Source organism: Cygnus olor, chromosome Z, assembly GCF_009769625.2.
Source record: "Cygnus olor isolate bCygOlo1 chromosome Z, bCygOlo1.pri.v2, whole genome shotgun sequence".
NCBI classification, from domain to species: Eukaryota; Metazoa; Chordata; class Aves; order Anseriformes; family Anatidae; genus Cygnus; species Cygnus olor.
The window spans coordinates 39,661,340-39,680,049 of NC_049198.1; positions in this window are offsets into that span (position 1 = coordinate 39,661,340).

Genomic DNA, 18,710 nt, shown 5'->3' on the forward strand with positions numbered 1-18,710 from the left:
TCAGCTTTTTCCTTCTTAGTGCCCTTTCTCCACACTGAACCCTCAACTGTCTTCATGAAAAATGCACAGCACTGCTTTCAGCTACCTTAACTGCTCTCACTGGTCTCTGCACAGCATTGTATCATGCCATGTAGACATACTTCATGGTTAGCACTTAAAATTCTGTATGTTTTAAAGCTGCTGAAGAACACAAGCTTTCTTCATAGACTAAATGCATTTTATAGCCGTCCCTATAACAGGTGTCTCAGTTTAAGCAGCTGTGATCTAACTAGTCCTGATAAGGCTGAATCACGCTGACCCAAATCAACGTGTTTGAACCAGTCTATCACACAGTATAAGAGCAATTCAAAAGTTTGATGTAGATTTCTAACCTGCTACAAAACTAAAGATATAATTCAGCCTGATTAGTGGTTTGGTGCAATCTTGAGGGAGAATCCTACCCACGGAGGCTTTGGTAACAAAAGAAAAGTCACACAGAGCAAGGTATCTCAGGCAGCTTCCATTCCTAAAGATGAGTAAGTAAAATTCTCATCTGTTTGAGAGTCTGTGTTCCAAAATACCTTGAATTTCTTGGAAAACAAAACAGATTGCTATCAGGAATCCCACAATGAAATGTAGAAAAACAAGACTGTTGAGATGTCAGAGAAGTTGTTTGGGAGTAGTTTTCTGGGTCATCGGGAGTTGTGCAATACCTTGTGGATGAATAGATGCTAGGCAACTTGGAAGTTAGTGTCAAGATTGTTCTGATCAGTAGTCCTGGGAAAATGGCATGCAAGAATGTGTTACATGAAGTAGTTAGCTGTGAGAGGTTAAGAAAATCATAAACAAATACAGCTAGATGGGTATTGGTTTTCCAACTCATTGAACGTAAATAAATAAATAACTTAAATCATATGATATCCCAAATTCAAAGGGACCTACAGGGATCATCGAGTCCAACTCCTATCTCTGCACAGGACCACCCAAAACTCAGTCCCCATGTCTGAGAGCATTGTCCAAAGGCTTCTTGAACTCTGGTGGTCTCAGCGCTGTGACCACTGCCCTGGGGAGCCTGTCCCAGTGCCCGACCACCCTCTGGGTGCAGAACCTTTCCCTGACACCCAGCCTGACCCTCCCCTGTCCCAGCTCCATGCCGTTCCCTCGGGTCCTGTCGCTGTCCCCAGAGAGCAGAGCTCAGCGCCTGCCCCTCCGCTCCCCTCGTGAGGGAGCTGCAGGCCGCCATGAGGCCTACCCTCAGCCTGCTCTGCTCGGGGCTGAGCAAACCAAGGGACCTCAGCTGCTCCTCATACATCCTGCCCTCTAGACTCTTCACCATCCTTATAGCCCTCCTAATAGTTTTATGTCCTTCTTGTACCATGGTGCCCAAAACTGCACACAGCACTCAAAGTGAGGCCACACCAGCGCAGAGCAGAGCAGGACAGTCCCTTCCCTCGACCAGCTGGCAGTGCTGTGCCTGACGCACCCCAGGGTACGGCTGGCCCTTTTGGCTGCCAGAGCACACTGCTGGCTCATGTTCAGCTTGCTGATGATCAAAACCTCCTGACCCCTCTCTGCAAGGCTGCTCTCTAGCCTCTCATCCCCCAAGTCTGTACGTAGAGCCAGTGTTACCCCATCCCAGGTGCAGAATCCAGCACTTGATCTTGTTAAACTGCATATGGTTGACGATTGCCCAGCCCTCTGGTCTGTCAAGATCTCTCTGCAAGGCCTCTCCACCCTGGAGGGAGTCAACAGCCCCTTCTAATGTAGCGTCATCTCTAAAAGTTACTTAGTGTGCATTTGACTCCCGTGTCCAGATCAATTACAAAGACAGTAGAGAAAAGGCCCTAAAATGGAGGTCTGGGGAACCCCACTATTTCAGATTTTGGTGAATCTGGATAATTTCTGATTTCAATGAATTACACAGCAAAAATTAATTAATTAATAACAAAATATTTTTTTAATATACTTTTCTGATGTGGAAAGTATTTTACTCTTAATTCCCACTTTTCATGGGGGAAAAAAAAAAGGAAGACAGAGGTGCTAAAAGCTTACAGAAAAGGGCTATCTCTTGCAGGAAATAGGTTCTTAGAAGGGAGTAAGCTGAAGTGGGAATGAATATGGAGATAAAATGATATTTGATGCTTATGATAGTCCACAAGTTTAAACACTTTAAAAAAGAAAATAAGCCAGTATGTCAAAACTGTCTGTTTATGCCACAAAAACAAATTTCATGATGACAAAAGGAATTAAAACAAAAAGTAAAAAAATGTGAGTACCGGACTCATTTATGGGTTTTATTTAGAAATCCTGTGAAGAACAGATCCCCTTTCAAAACCACAAAAAAACATGTTGCCCCAGTGGTAGATTTGCATTTTTTATGTCCAGGAACTTCCTGCATTGGCCTCATTTCTCTTCTGTTTATGGAAAGCTGAAGAGGCCTTATTAATTTTCATTACAAGAGAGAAAAAGTTTTCTCCTATGCAAAAGCATCATAAAGAGCAGAAGAATAAATAGTGTTTCTAGTGACTGATATTGTAGGGAGAAGAAGACAAAGGAAATGGCTACATTTGTTCCTGGTTGCTAATTATCAGTGTTTAAAATCATTCTCTTACCTTCCCTGTGCTTGCCGTTACAGCCTTATTCGCACTAACAAATGACTGACCAAAAAAAAATAAAGAGAGATTCTGCTGAAAATTCCTAATTACAAAAGGAATGTGGAATTCATAATATTCCTGCCATAATGAATATGCTCCCAATTTCATGTAGGGGATGTCTGCAATTGTTACAGCGCTATCATCTATACAAGAAAACCACACATTCATTTAGCAATCTGCTATCTGCTGCCTTTTAAAGAAATAGAACTAGTCATAGTTCATGCTCGCTACTGCAAAGTGACCCTTCTCAATGCATACTGTCTGCAACCACATTATCTTAACACAGGATATATTTGCATAACAGTGAGGGAAAGGTTAGCCATGATTTCCACTCTTGTCTGTTGGGCTACATTACAATTGCTGCAAACATGATCCTAGTATTCCTCCAGGCAGCTTTTGCCAGACCTGTCCATGCTGTGAGCAGAGGAGTTACACAGCTCCTGCTGAATGAGTCTGAAAAAGCTGCCTCACCGTCACTTCCCTTTGCTGTTAAACCTGGCCTAGTGCTGCTCTACTGATCTGTTTGGGGTTTATGTGGAAAGGGCTTGGTAGCAGAGAGGCTGCAGGGGTGGCCTCTGTGAGCAGAGGCCAGCAGCTGTCCCATGTCAGATCAGAGCCAGCTCCAGACAGCTCCAAAAGGGACTCAGGGCTGGACAGAGCCGAGCCAGGGAGCAATGCTGGTTGTGTCTCTGGGAGAGCAGATTGAAGAAAGGGGAAAAAAAATGCTGTGCAACGGCAGATGGGAGAGAGAAGTGAGATACAGCCCTGCAACCCCAAGGTCAGTGCAGCAGGAGGGCAGGAGGTGCTCCAGGCACACAGCAGCAGTTCCCCTGCGGCCTGTGGAGAGGCCCCTGGTGGAGCAGGCTGTCCCCCTGCAGCCCACGGGTCCCACATGGAGCAGATCTCCGCGCTGCAGCCCATGGGTGGAGGAGCCCCCGGTGGAGCAGGTGGATGTGGCCTGGAGGAGGCTGCGGCCCATGGAGAGCCCCCGCAGGAGCAGGCCCCGGGCCGGAGCTGCAGCCCGTGGAGAGGAGCCCACGCAGGAGCAGGGGGTCTGGGGGGAGCTGCCGCCCACTCGTGGGGGACCCGTGCTGGAGCAGTTTGCTCCTGGGGGATGGACCCCGTGGTACGGAGCCATGTGGGAGCAGTTCTTGAAGAGCTGCTGCCTGTGGGCAGCCCCCGCAGGCTCAGTTCGGGAAGGGCAGCATCCCGTGGGAGGGACCCCACGTGGAGCAGGGGCAGAGAGTGACCGTGAAGGAGCGGCAGAGACAAAGCGTTAGGGACTGACTGCAGCCCCCATTCCCCTGTTCCCTTGGACTCCTGGGGGGAGGACATAGAAGAGGGTAGATTGGGGGGAAGGTGTTTTTAGTTTGCTTTTAGTTTCTAGTCTGCTAGTGATAGACAATAAATTACATTAACCTCTGTACGTTAAGTCTGTTTTGCCCGTGACAATAATCATTGAGTGATCTCCCTGTCCTTATCTGAACCCTTGAGCCCCCTTCATCATATTTTCTCCCTTTTTTTCTTTGAGGAGGGGGAGTGAGAGAGTGCTTATGGTGGAGTTCAGTGGCCCAGCTAGGCAAAACCACCACAATATCTGCTGAGTCAACCGAAACTATGAATACAAAAGATAAGTACAAAGTAACAGAAGTAACACAAGACCGGTATCTGATTTCTTTGGTTTGTGGGCAGTGGGCAGTTGGGGTGGAATAAAGCCCTAAAGTTAAAAGAGGAAGAAAAACTTGTGATCCTGCCTCAAGCAAGTCCTTAAAAATTATTTCCCTACAGCGATTATACAGCACAGACAACATTAATACTAATTCCATAAACATGAATACTCTATTAAACCAGAAAAAGTACAAAAAATTTCTATTAAACGTACATGGATTCAAACAACTGTGGGAAAAATTGAGGTGCATTTCCTCCAGAGTTAGCTGTTCCCCCATAGTCAGGCAAAATTCTTATTAGAAGCCATATTTAGGAGCAACAAACAAAATGAAGAATATATTTTTTGCCCTTAGTACTTTCTGAATCATTTCCTACCCCAGTGTCAAACCATGCACAACTATGGCATGTGGTATCTAAAGGCAAGAACACACAGATATGAAGGGACAAAAGGCTGCTCCTAGGTTCAGTGGCTGCTAACAAATAGCTGTTGTTCTATCCATGTGTTTCCTGTTTCTCTCTTTTTTTTTTTTTTTTACAACCTATCATGCATTTAACATGCACATTGTGTGATAAACAATCATTGCCCTTACCAGTAAGTAAGGTATTAAAGAAGAAAGTAGCCCTAGTGCATTGCTTAGTATAGAACAGTTAAATTAGATTTACTTCCTCATATAAGTACTTCCAAATACTTTGAAGTTATAAGCATTTCATTGTGTTTTCTTTTACTTTTCTCTTCAGCTTCTTTGACTCAGCAGTGTGCAACCTACTGTGTTAATATTGCAAATGTGTCAGTTGGGCATATGCCAAAACGTTGGATCTGGTGACGGCAAAGATTGCCAGACACAGGGCTGTGAATGAGGAGAATATGTCCTTTAGCTCAAGCATGGACTCTTGTAGGTTATATCCTTACTTAGAGGTTTATATTAAATATTTTTTTCTAACTAGAATATTGGCCTTAGTCCGTCTACTTTTGCACCATCAGTTTGTCTCAGAGCGCTCCGTCCAGCATGGACACTTGCTCTGAATCCCACACCATATAAGACCCTCTGGTATTCAGTGAGTTCCCCGATGAACAATGGAAACTGTCTGCTGGCAGTTAATTCTTGTGCCATTGCAGTGGTTTTGCACCAATAGCCAACTAAATGCCAACACATTGCTATCTCATTCCCCCTCTTCAAAGGAAGAGGGGGAGAGTAAATATGGTTGGAAACAAGAAAGGCTCACAGGATGAGATAAAGATAATACAATTAAAGGAAAAAGAAAAACAATTATCCTCTACTTCCCATCAGCAAACAATGTTCAGCCACATCTTGGAAAGCAGGACCTCAATGCACACAGCAGTTATATGGGAGGACAGACATCTTCATAACAAGAGCCTCCCCTTCTCTTTTTCCCTTCCCCACTTTTTATTGCTGACTGTGACATTATATGGTATGAAATATCCCCTTGGTTGGTTTAGGTCAGCTGCCCTCATTATGTCCCCTCCCCACCTCTTGCCCACCCCAAGCCTACTGGCTTTGGGGTGGTTGGAGGGAATCTGGATGCTGTGTCAGCTCCGCTCAGCAATAGACAAGTTGTTGGTGCAATACCAGTGCTGTTCTAGCTACAAGTGCAGAGCACAGCACTGTGTGGGCTGTTGTGAGGAAGGTGAACTGCATTCCAGCCAGACCCAGTACAGCCACATGTGAGGTCTGACAGACCTGTTCTCCAAGCTGCTGCTGAGTAATTGTGTGTTACTGTAAGAACAGAAAGACTTTAGTGGTCTAGATACTGCAGCTGATGATGTTTGTTTCTAAATTATCTGTGGTGTGCTTCTCTTTCAATTCTCCCAGTTAAGCTGCATACATCAGAAATGAAGATGATGACTGTTTTGCTCTTTGGGAGTTATAATTAAAAATTGCTTTCTTTTGCACCTTATCCTCCTCAATAAATAAATAAATAAATAATTACTACAGTTTTAGGAAATGTCATATTCCATTTACTTTCTCAAGGGTATCCAAACCTGTGGAAGCTTAAAACAGCTCTTCTAACTCAGTTGTAGGTTCGTGTGGACATGTTAAGAAAGGAAAGAAAGAGAAAGAAAGAGAAAGAGAGAAAGAAAGAGAGAAAGAGAGAGAAAGAGAGAGAAAGGGAAAAAGGGAAAGAGAGAGAGAGAGAAAGAGAGAAAGAAAAAGAAAGAAAGAAAGAAAGAAAGAAAGAAAGAAAGAAAGAAAGAAAGAAAGAAAGAAAGAAAGAAAGAAAGAAAGAAAAGGAAAGAAAGAAAGAAAGAAAGAGAAGAAGCAGAAGAAAGACAAAACTGATATTCTCCTCTTCTTGTAGTGGGCTATCAAGCCATGGAAGAGAATGTATATGAAGGCCTGTTTTGAAGTACATTCTCATTTTCATGCTATATATTTACTACATTTTTACTGCCCATCGTAGACCTGTTAACTAGCATTTGAGTTTCCAAACCTGTTGCCTTTGGAGGAACTTTGCACCAAATCACTCAGAGCTCAATATATTCTGGAAAAATCTTTGAGGAGAGGCCATGAAATAATATATACCAAATGCAACCATGCTTTTGCTAGCATGTTGGTTCACCACTCTGCCCTGCCCCTGGCTGTTCAGTCTCCACTTCGCTACTCAGTATCCAACTCATAATCCTCCAAATGGTCAAATTTAGAAAGTCAGTCATGAATCAATTGATGAAACAATCAAACAGGCTGAGGACAATGCTTGTAGAGAAGGCACAAATGTGACTTCATGGGCTGGTCTGTATCACTGTATCTAGTTTCATTTCAGTAACTCATAAACCCAAAGCCTTATTAATTACCACATTGGGCTGAGACTTTTGCATACGTAAGGTTCAGATTCACAGATTAAAATTCACCATTTTTGGCCTCACCCAACTCAGTGAGAATTATCTGTAGTACAATTTTGTTCAGGGTAAATGAGATTATTTTATTTGGCATATCCCGTTCACTATCAGCACAGCCAGATGGAAAATGAGTAAGTAACTGAGAAGTCCAAGGAAGATCAGTTGCTCTTTCAAAACTGTATAACATTCTGTCATTCTGACCTTTCTGTGAAGGAATTTAATCAACCGTTCTATCTGCTTTTGTTTTAGCTTTCTTATAGACTTGTGCCAAGGGCATGGATCAGTGAATTAATAGAGGAAGGGATAACAAAAGCCAGTTGTTTACCTGACCACTCAAAAATGCTGCCAACTTGGTATCAGCTTGTTTACACCAGTCGGCTAATTTTTGAATGAATGTCAACACTGTATTTAAAGGAAGAGAAGAGAATGTCGTTATAAAGTTGAAGGCACTTCCAGAATATTCCTAAATTAGATGATTAATTAAAGGTTATTCTTCACGTTCTTGGCAAGTACTTCTGCCAACTATTTTTTTATTAGACAACGCCACTGTCTGATAGTTTTTGATAAATTCATAAAATTTATGTCAGCATATTCACAGCAGCCTCACTCACCTGAGAACTCCAGAAGAATCTTGAAGGATTTACAACCATTTCTCAGTAAACATTAAAACCTATTAAATGTTTAAATACAAAATTCTGCCCAATGAATATCACTAGCAACTTGATCTAATGGGTTACTTAAACTTTAAGCCAAGTTCTGATCTCAGGTACTTCAGTTTAAATCCTCAGTAGAGTTTTGGAAATAAATTGAATAATAACTATTTAAATGAAAAATAAACTATAGGAGATTCTCACTCTATATCTTATTTCTTCACAGTGTAATGAAACCCCATGTGTTCTACCTACATGGGCAAATTGTGCATTTATATGTTTGCCAGGAATATGGATTACATTCTACATTAGTAAAAAATCTAAATGATTTATTTTCAGAAATTCTAATGTTGATGTTATTGGTTCCTGTACACTAGTTGACATTATAATACATACAGTCAATTTTTAGTTCTGAATCAATTTCTGAAGAATTGTGTGTGATACAAAAAGTTAAAAGATTCTCTAATGTGATCTTGCTTCCTCACCAGAATTTAGTAGGTTCAGCATTAATCAATCTGGTTAACATGTATCACTTCATTTCACCCTTCTTCACAAGTTGAATGTGCAATACAATATTTTGCTGTGACAGGACTGAGGTGATTTTTTGTTGTTGTTGTTGTTGTTCTTGTTTATTCATTTGTTTATTTGGTTGGTTGGTTGGTTTTGGCTTTGTTTTGAACTAGCTGTTTCCAAGCATTTCTAGGAGAGAAGAGAAACAAGATGAAAGACATATGGTTTACTCCTTATTCATGTAAGAACACCAAGTCAGTTTCCCAGAATATGCTGTCAATACTTAAACTCTTCTGTACAGAAATTTGCAGCATAATGCCAAAGAAACAACACTATTGGAACTGGACTTCACTCTGAGCTCTAAGTGAACTTTTACGTGTTTTGGGCTCAGGGCATAAGCTGCCTCCAACATACCTTAAGAAGGTGGCTGCAAGTAGTAAAGGTTGTGATAGGTTTGGACAGTCATGTTAACAATCGATGCGTTGCAATATCATAGAATATCATAGAATGGTTTGGGTTGGAAGGGACCTTAAAGATCATCCAGTTCCAATTCCCCTGCCATGGGCAGGGATGCCATCCCTTAGATCAGGTTGCTCAAAGCCCCATCCAGCCGGGCCTTGAACGCCTCCAGGGATGGGGCATCCACAGCTTCCCTGGGTAACCTGTTTCAGTGCCTCACCACCCTCTGAAGAATTTCCTCGTAATATCTAATCTAAATCTCCCCTCTTTTAGTTTAAAACCATCCTCCCTTGTCCTATCATTGTCTGCCCAACTAAAAAGTTGTTCTCTTTTTTTTTTTTATAAGCCCCCTCTAAGTACTGAAAAGCTGCAGTGAGGTCTCCCCTGAGCCTTCTCTTTTTTCAGGCTGATCATTTCCAGCTCTCTCAGCCTTTTTTCATAGGAGAGGTGCTCTTGACATCTGATCATCTTTGTGGCCCTCCTCTGGACCCACTCTAACAGCTATGCGGAACTTTTCATCAGTAAACCTCAGAGCAATTCACTGAAGAAATATATGCCCTCTTTATTTTGTTCAGAAACTACAGATATCAGAAAATCTGCATATCAGGTAATTGTTCTGCTTAGTTTATATTACAAAGACATTCTTGCCAAGGCATGGCTTCAAGCTGCATTATTATATAAGCTTCTTCATATCCACTTAAGAAGTGGATTTTTTTCTGACTAGCACAACTTTTGTTTGTCATTCATTTTCTGGCTTGGTGGTTTAAAATTAAAGGCTACAGGTCTCCTCAAACAGCAGCTTTTTCACTTCACAATAGTCAAAGAATAGTGATTTGCTTGTATGATTTGCTCTGCTGTATCAACTTGTATCATTACAGCTTGTTGGTGTCTACCTGAACAGAGGTTTTTGACTTACAGTCAATTTTTTTATCACACTTGCTTATGATCTTCATTTTCCTTAATTTAGACAACATGGAGAACAATGTGCTGTCTCTGACTACTGGACGATTTCTTGGTAAATTAAAACAAAGTCCATTAATATTCAGTGCCAGCTTAAGCCCTTGCGGTGAACACTATAGTACAAAACAAAGAGTTGCCAAATCACCAATCAAACAAATTTAAGAGTAAACAGAATGTCAAACATATGTATTAAATGAAAATATTTCAGCACGGAAGCTTTTGAACAGGACAATGGAGTCTTTCTGAGAATGTAATTCAGATCTTCATATGTTGGAGGGAACACTGTTTTTCTTCAGGATGGCAGCAATCCCACTTCCTTGCAAAGTTACAGAGATGGCTTTTAGGCATGTTCCAGCAAGCTGGGATAAAAAAACATAAATCAGAATATTACTTTCTGACATATAATTAACTTTCACTAATAAACTTTTTTTACATTACAGTGCAAACACCGATTTTTTTTTACCTGGAAAGAAGTCTTGTGTGTTTGTTTTTATATTTTCACAGGCATCTTTCTTTTGTAAATTTGTTTCACTGTTTCAGGAGGTAACCAGAAGCATAAGGTCCTTCTGGACTTCTAGAGAGGAAAAAAGTATGGTATTCTTCCAAGTTTTCAGTCTTCTGGGGGCTGAAAATACTTTACATGAACAGAGCTAATCCTGAGGTCTTACTAGAGCACTGAGAGCGAGAAATAAAATCCTTTCTCTCACAAGCTTCCTACTTGTAACTCATTATCAAGAGGTAAATACTTTTTTTTTTTTTTTTTTTAATACTTGTCTCTGCCACAAAATACCATCACTTGTGAACACTACATGGTAAGACTGGGCTTAGGAAAAGGAAGACCGATGCAAAAAATCTGAAGGAATCCAGCAGGAATTTTGCCCTATAGTAAAGATCAATGGAGCAAATATGAGAAGTAAGTTGTTTTTTCCTCTTTCTGGATACTTTAATCATAGTGTGTAATTGTACATAAGTGAACTAGAGTGAAACTCTATGTTTATCAAACAATACTAAGGAAAGGTACTAGCTGTTCTTAACCTAGAAAGAATGAAACTGTTAAAAGGCATAAATTAGGTATGAAGAGGAAACTCGGGAAATTCTTACAAGACATTTAATTTTCAGTCTTAAAGTCTTAAGGAACTTCACATTCAACATCTGTCTGTGACAGATATGAGACATTGAAACCTGAATAAAATATTTATGTATAAACCAGATTTAGAATATCATAGAATATCCTGAGTTGGAAGGGACCCACAAGGATCACTGAGTCCAACTCCAACTTCTATTTAAACATAGAAAAAAAAAAAGAAAAAAAAAAAAAAGGATGATGAGTTGCAGAATGTAAATAGACCAGCCAGACCAGCCTGTAATTAGGACCCCACATTTACCCTCTGGGGCAGAACAATAATGGGCTACATGACCAAACCACGAACTCTTAGGGACATAAGAAACAAGACAGATTTGAAAACATGTCTGCAAAATTCAGTGGAATGAGTTTGAAATAGACACTGTGAAAGTCTATATAAAGCGTACAATAAAGTAGCATCCAGTTCATATGATTATGTGACATCCAAGCTTACAGTAAAGCCACAACCAGGTAATAATCAGACCTTACACTGTTAAATGTTCATGTGCACTAAATATACAAGTTAAATACAATCTTGGAAATACACACATAATAATTTTCTTAGGGAATGGAGCACCTAGTCCATTACCGGAAAATGTCAGCCTACACATTTTTTTCACAGCTGACATAATAGAACAGAACTCCCTGAGGAGTGAAAGAAAATCACAGGACAGGATCCTGTGTTCAGATCCCATACTTTGGCATTTTCTCAGCAGCCACATACAGGGTACATTTATGAAGGTGGTGCACGGGACTGACTACCCAAGGGGACAGAGTGGGACATTCTGTTTCCAGCAGAACAAGTTTGGTAAAAAACAGCTGACGTCTCAAACAACATTCAGCTGATCCCAGCTAACAGAGCCATGCTACTATAGAAAAAGGAACCCACAACAATAGATAATGAGCAGCCAAACCATAACTGGGTGAAAATTCAGAAATAAGGAAAGTGCTGATTTTACAGAAATTAGACAAAATGTCATAAAATAAAAAAAAAAAGTAACATGGGGAAATTATGAGTACATGTTGAGGTCTTGATGATAAAGAACAAAGTAAAGGGAAGAGTCTAATGCTGTACATATAAATAATACCTGAAGGAACTTCAGATTCATCATCCTGAAATGGCATTAATTTGTTTGGATATGTTGGGAAAAAAAGTGTTGATACTGAGTTTTTTTTCCACATCACTTCTAAAAGTAGCAGTACCAGAGACTATAGCATGAAATCATGTTAGCTAGATGTGTTATACCAATAACCCTGAAGTCTGCAACTTCAGCAAAATGCAAATAGGAAGCTTAGTACTAGACTGTCAGTTTATGCAACAACTGATAGTAAAACAGCGTCATTGTAAAAATATAAATCATAGATGCTACTCGCGTGATATAGGATTATGAGCTAGCCATTTATAGTAGAAAGGAAATACATGTTTATCTAGCAAAACACAAGCAAAAGAGTCTATAAAACAATTTATTGTGGAGTTGTTCCTCTCAGCTACAGCAACAGACTACCTTCAACAAAGACAGGAAGGAGAAATGAGACTACTGGAACTTAAATGAAAAAAATGGGCTGTGAAGTAGCTAATAGATGATAGAAAATCTAAGGAAAGGCTTGAGCAGCGCATTGCAGCTACACAGTCTACAGTCTTTTGAAGTGTGCTCTTAGATCACCTCAAAGCTACTATGATATGGGGCTCTGAAGTTCATGATATGTTACAAAATTGTAGAGAAGAGAGGAAGTGAATTCACACGCTAGTTTAGAATTCCTGATGAATACGTATAGATATGTGTATATATATTTGTGTGTATGTATCTGTTTTATATACAAAATATTGTGGTTCTTTTTGTTGTGTTTCTGTTTTTGTTTTAAATTTGGGAGAGAGGATTTTCTAGGACAAGTGACAATTTTCATAAATAAAATTTGGAAAAGGTTGAAGTTTGTATAATTTTTTAATGTCTTAGAAGGAGCTTGACTAAAACACAGGCTTTGCAAGGCCACAGCAGACTCATCTTTCACCACACCTAGAAACCAGCAAATGGAGTCATTCATTTCCCCAGCAGAAACATTATTGCCAGGCCTGCTTCTCACCTCTCAAGTGCAATCATCAAGCTGTGCTTTCTGACTAGATCAAGGCAACAACAAATAATCCAAACGGTTGTACTGGGTTTTCTGGGCAACCTTTCGGTGGGGGGACAGCAGGAGAGGCTTCTGTGAGAAGAGTCCAGTCATTGCCCCATGCTGTAGAGCCTACTCCATGGCAGACCCACTGCTGTGTAAAGCACAGCCTAACAGCTACAATGGGACCTCTGTGAAAACATATTTAAGAAAGGGTAAAATACGTAGCAGTGTGTGAGAAAAGCAGCCCTGCAGCCCCCAAGGTCAGTGCAGCAGGAGGGCAGGAGGTGCTCCAGGCACACAGCAGCAGTTCCTCTGCGGCCTGTGAAGGGAGAGGCCCCTGGTGGAGCAGGCTGTCCCCCTGCAGCCCACGGGTCCCACATGGAGCAGATCTCCACGCTGCAGCCCATGGGTGGAGGAGCCCCAGGTGGAGCAGGTGGATGTGGCCTGGAGGAGGCTGCGGCCCATGGAGAGCCCCCGCAGGAGCAGGCCCCGGGCCGGAGCTGCAGCCCGTGGAGAGGAGCCCCCGCAGGAGCAGGGGCTCTGGGGGGAGCTGCCGCCCACTCGTGGGGGACCCGTGCTGGAGCAGTTTGCTCCTGGGGGATGGACCCCGTGGTACGGAGCCATGTGGGAACAGTTCTTGAAGGACTGTATCCCGTGAGAAGGACCCCATGCTGTAGAAAGGGAAAAGCTTGAGAAGGAGCAGCAGAGAGGAGCTGATATGAACTGACCCCAGCCCCCTTCTCCATCCCCCTACACCACTTGAGATGGGAGGATGAGGAGTCAGGAATGAAGGAACTACACCTGAGAAGAAGGGGTCGGGAGTAGGAGGCAGGGGGAAGGTGCTTTTAGTTTTCATTTTGTTTCTCACCACCCTACTTTTTCAACTTTAACAGGCAACAAATTAAATTATTTTTCTTCTGTTTGAGTATCTTTTGTCTGTGGTAGTAACTGTTACGTGATCTCCGTGTCTTTATCTCAACCCCCAAGCCTTTTTGTTGTGTTTTCTCCCTCTGTGTTTTTGAGGAGGGGGAGTGAGAAAGCGGCTGGGTGGGGCTGGCATCCAGCCAAGATGGTACAATGAGAGGCACCGTTTTGTTGTACCACCATAGCAGTGCAAGGAGAGGCCCCTAATTTACCCAGTGTATGTTTTATAGTCAAGTTCAGCATTTCAAAGCTGCAATTCACTCCATGCCTATTTTTTATTCTGTAATTAGTGCTAAGTGCCAGCCCATTTCTTGGAAGAAGTTTGTCCCACGAGGACCTTGACCATGCAGTACAGGCATGGTTTACTCAAACTTATTTTAAACTCACCTGAAAAAAAAAAGCCTCTCGAAAGTATAACAATTTTAAAACACATAATAAGTAAAATGAAAGGTTATTTCTAATGTGTATTACAGATATTCTGAAGAAGAAAACATGACCTTCCCTTCTTAGCTCTATCCGTGAGCCGCCCTTTTACCTGTAAACAAGCACTCATCCATTTCAGAAGACACTTTGTTCCAAAGCGAAATACACTACAATGCACTTCAGATTTTCTTAAAGGGCATGGAAGGTGGAAGTCCTCCTTCTGTCACATAGCATTTTGTGTTAAAGTGGTTTGGGCAGATATAGTCATCTTCTTCAGACCTTTTATCCCCAACACAGTGCTTGTACCCTTCCTGTGACTTATGCTAAGTCTCAGTTTTCAAGATTTCACCTGTAAATTAAAAATTAGGTTATTTTTCCCCTGCTCAGGCACAAAACAAGCAGCATAGAGAATCTAGGCAAGAACATCTACTGTCTCAAAATTTTACAACAGAGGTGCTACTGGTGATGACAACAGAAAAAAAAATATGCAAATTTCTGGACTGTAGCAACTCTTTCCTTACTGAATGTTAATGCAGCAAAGTCACGGTCTTCATAAAATCATAGAATCACTGAGGTTGGAAAAGACCTCCAAGATTATCTGGTCCAACCATCATCCTACCACCAATATCACCCACTAAACCATGTCCCTAAGCACCATGTCCAACACCCCCAGGGACTGTGACTCTACCGCCTCCCTGGGGAACCCGTTCCAATGCCTGACTGCTCCTTCTGAGAATAAATATCTCATAATTTCCAACCTAAACCTCCCCTGGAGCAATTTAAGACCACTGTAATCCTATCATTAGTTATCTGTGAGAAGAGGCCGACCCCCAGCTCCCCACAACTTCCTTTCAGGTAGCTGTAGAAAGCAATAAAGTCTCCCCTGAGCCTCCTTTTCTCCAGACCAAACAACCCCAGTTCCCTCAGCTGCTTCTCACAGGACTTGTGTTCCAGGCCCTTCACCAGCTTCATAGCCCTTCTCTGGGCACGCTCCAGGGCTTCGATGTCCTTCTTGTAGCGAGGGCTCCAAAGCTGAACACAGTACTTGAGGTTTGGCCTCACCAGAGCAGAGTACAAGGACCTCCCTGGTCCTGCTGGCTGCACTATTCCTGATACAAGCCAGGATGCCATTGGCCTTCTTGGCCACCTGGGCACACTGCTGGCTCATGTTCAGGTGAGCGTCAATCAGCACCCCCAGATCTGCACAGCTTTCCAGCCACTCTGCCCCAAGCCTGTAGCACTGCACGGGGTTGTTGTGACCAAAGTGCAGGACCCGGCACTTAGCCATGTTGAACCTCATCCCATTGGCCTCTGCCCATCGACCCATCCTGTCCAGGTCCCTCTGCACAGCCTTCCTACCCTCCGACATATCGACACTTCCCCCCAGTTTGATGTCTGCAAACTTACTGAGCGTGCACTCAATTCCCTCATCAAAGTCATCAATAAAGATACTAAAGAGGAAGTCCTTTAAAGCAGGATTCAATAATGAGGTTAAGAACTTCTACCTTCTTGGCATTAGATATTAGGATCTAACATCTTCATAGTTATTGATCTGAACTATCACAAGAAACAGTGATATTCAGAGAAGTGATCTTTTTTAAAGGTTAGCAGAGAAGCTATGAACATTACAAAATGCTAGATGGACATCTGGCTTTTTAAAACCAGGAACTTTTATTTCCTTAAAGTTAGTAAATTTCAAAAGGTACAAGAATAAGCAGTAACCATTAGGTTAAAAAAATTATTTGCATCTCAAACTTTTGATAGAGCATTAAAAAAAACAAACAAACAAACAAACAAACAAACCCACAAAGCTTTTAAAACATTGTATATTCTTTATATTTTCCAAGAAAAAGTCTAAAAGCCTGGAGGCAGCTGTCAAATGACAAATGAGATACTAGTATCAATTTAGAGCATGCATACCTATGAGACGTCCTCCTAGCAGAGATATATTTAAGCTCTATTCTCCTGAACCATAATTATGTAAGTGTAGCAATGCACAGAAAACTCTGTCCTTCAAACTTAATCTTAAGTATGTTGTTTATATGCCTTTTTCTCACTAGATTGCCAGTATTACCATGGCTATCAAATATTCACCCAGATGGATTTCATGCAACTGAGTCGAGATCTACAACAAAATCAATGATATATTTAAAATTTCCCACATGTGACTTTGCTTTTTTTTCACTTTTTTCTTCATATATTTTTTTAACTCCTCCAATTGTTTCATTGGCTTCCTTTATCAGTACTTCCAAAATTTTGAATTAAATCTCTATCTTCTTTTTTTCTTTGTTCCACAGCTGCCACAGCATCACATCTCTCACCAGTCTATCCCACAGCAGGGAGGTCAACTTGTGCACCGTCATCTAAGCATTCCAGCTTCAAGGTTAGAATCATAGAATCATTAAGGTTGGAAAAGATCTCCAAGATCATCTGGTCCAACCATCCCCCTGCCGTCAATATTGCCTACTAAACCAAGTCCCTAATTACCACATCCAACCTTTCCTCAAACACCCCCAGGGACAGTGACGCCACCACCTCCCTGGGCAACCCGTTCCAATGCCTGGCTATGGAACAAAAGAGGAAGAAGAGCAAAAACCAGGTGGAAACCCACCTTGCCCATTTTCTTTCAGGATCTGTTGACAAAGACTATACACGTAAATGTACCATAACCGAAATGCACTCACTGAAATTGCATGAAGCTGCAATAAGAAAATTATGATTGTTTATTTATTTATTTATTTATTTATTTATTGCCACCATGGCAAAGGATTAGCCTCTCTAATGTCCATCTACCAGGAACTATACTATCTACCTGTGCAAAAGTCAGAGAATAACAGATTTCTGAACTTCATCTATTTGTCTGAAATAACTACTTTCAGTAAAGATTTAATGCTTTTTTCCTCATCCCTCCCTTCCATTGGAAGTAGTTTGTAGAGGGAAACTTCTGTTTCTGCAGCAAAATACACAATCTCTGGTGCTTTGTTTATTTTGGTCCAACACACTTCTTTGCTTCTCTAATTGTGTGAATAAGGCAGAGGAAGTGAAAAACAATGAAAGAAAACGTTTACCCTCGAAGTTTACCTTTTGTAAACCCAATTCACCCTTTCATAAATACTTGCACTGCAATAGCATTACAGTGCTTTGCAGACACTTTAACAAAAGAACAATACTTAGATGTACTCTACCGATGACTTCTCTTATTATTCTAATTTACGCATTTAAGTGCAGATAGGGAGTCTTTAGCCGTAACCGCAAAGCGTTACTGTCCATGGGAAAAACAAATGGGAAACCTTGTCTCCTTGCCCCCAGATTTCTCAATCCCTCGGGAGCCTCTGTCACCCACCACTGGGTTTCCAGAAAAAGCACCTTTTTAGTACCGTGCTTTACCAGAAGCTCAGACCTATCAGCTACAGACAGGTCTTTTTTTTTTTTTTTTTTTTTTTTTTTTTTCCCCACCTCTCCTGGGAAAAGGTAGGGATTGCTAAACTTGTGTGTAGTTAGTTACACACAGTTTCTCAACCCAAGAGGTACGCAAATAAGAAAAAATTTCTTGACAACATGGAATTGCAAATTTCAGGCCCTGCAGCCCATTGCCGTTTCAGTGGTCACCTGCCACTGTCTGCCCGTGCCAGCCTTGAAAACAAATCTCTGTTTTCTGGTGAGCTTTCAGCCCCTTGATCCTGCTTATCGTGCAGATGCACGAACCCCCAGTGAGAGCTCACTACTGGGTTGAGGAATGGGCAGGAGAGACCTTTTAGACATGCCTTGATCCGCCAAGTCCTATCGCACAGATTCTTGGGATTTTTCAGTGCTTCGAGCACTGCTCAAACTGCTGCAGAATGCAGCGCTCAGTTTGTTGTTGCTTTTAGCGAGGGAGATGATTTCTCTGAACTTCCAATTTCTTTGGAATCGAATTTCATATTTTCTTTGTAAGTCCTTTCATGGCTTATGGTATATCAAGGAGGTGCCCCCAAACCCCACTTTCGTATTTCGGCACTCCCCGAACCCTGCTGGATGCGTTTTATCTTCAGGCGCGAACAAATCAAAGTCATCCTCTGGCTGTGCCGAGACACGCATGCTCTTCGTTTCACGGCACCACTTTCTGGAACCGGCCTCCCAGATGGGTCTGCCCCTTCCCCACCATACTCCCCTCCCCGCTCCCCGCTCCCTGCTCCCAGCGGCGCGTTTGCAATTTTATTTGTTATAAATAAATAAAAATTATTATTAATAACAACAACAACAGCAACAACAATGATAATAATAATAATAATAATAATAATAATAATAATAATAATAATAATAATAATAATAATAATAATAATAATAATTATAATAATTATAATAAAGGTGCTAAAAAGAGCAGCGGAAAGCGGGGGCTGGCGGCATCTCAG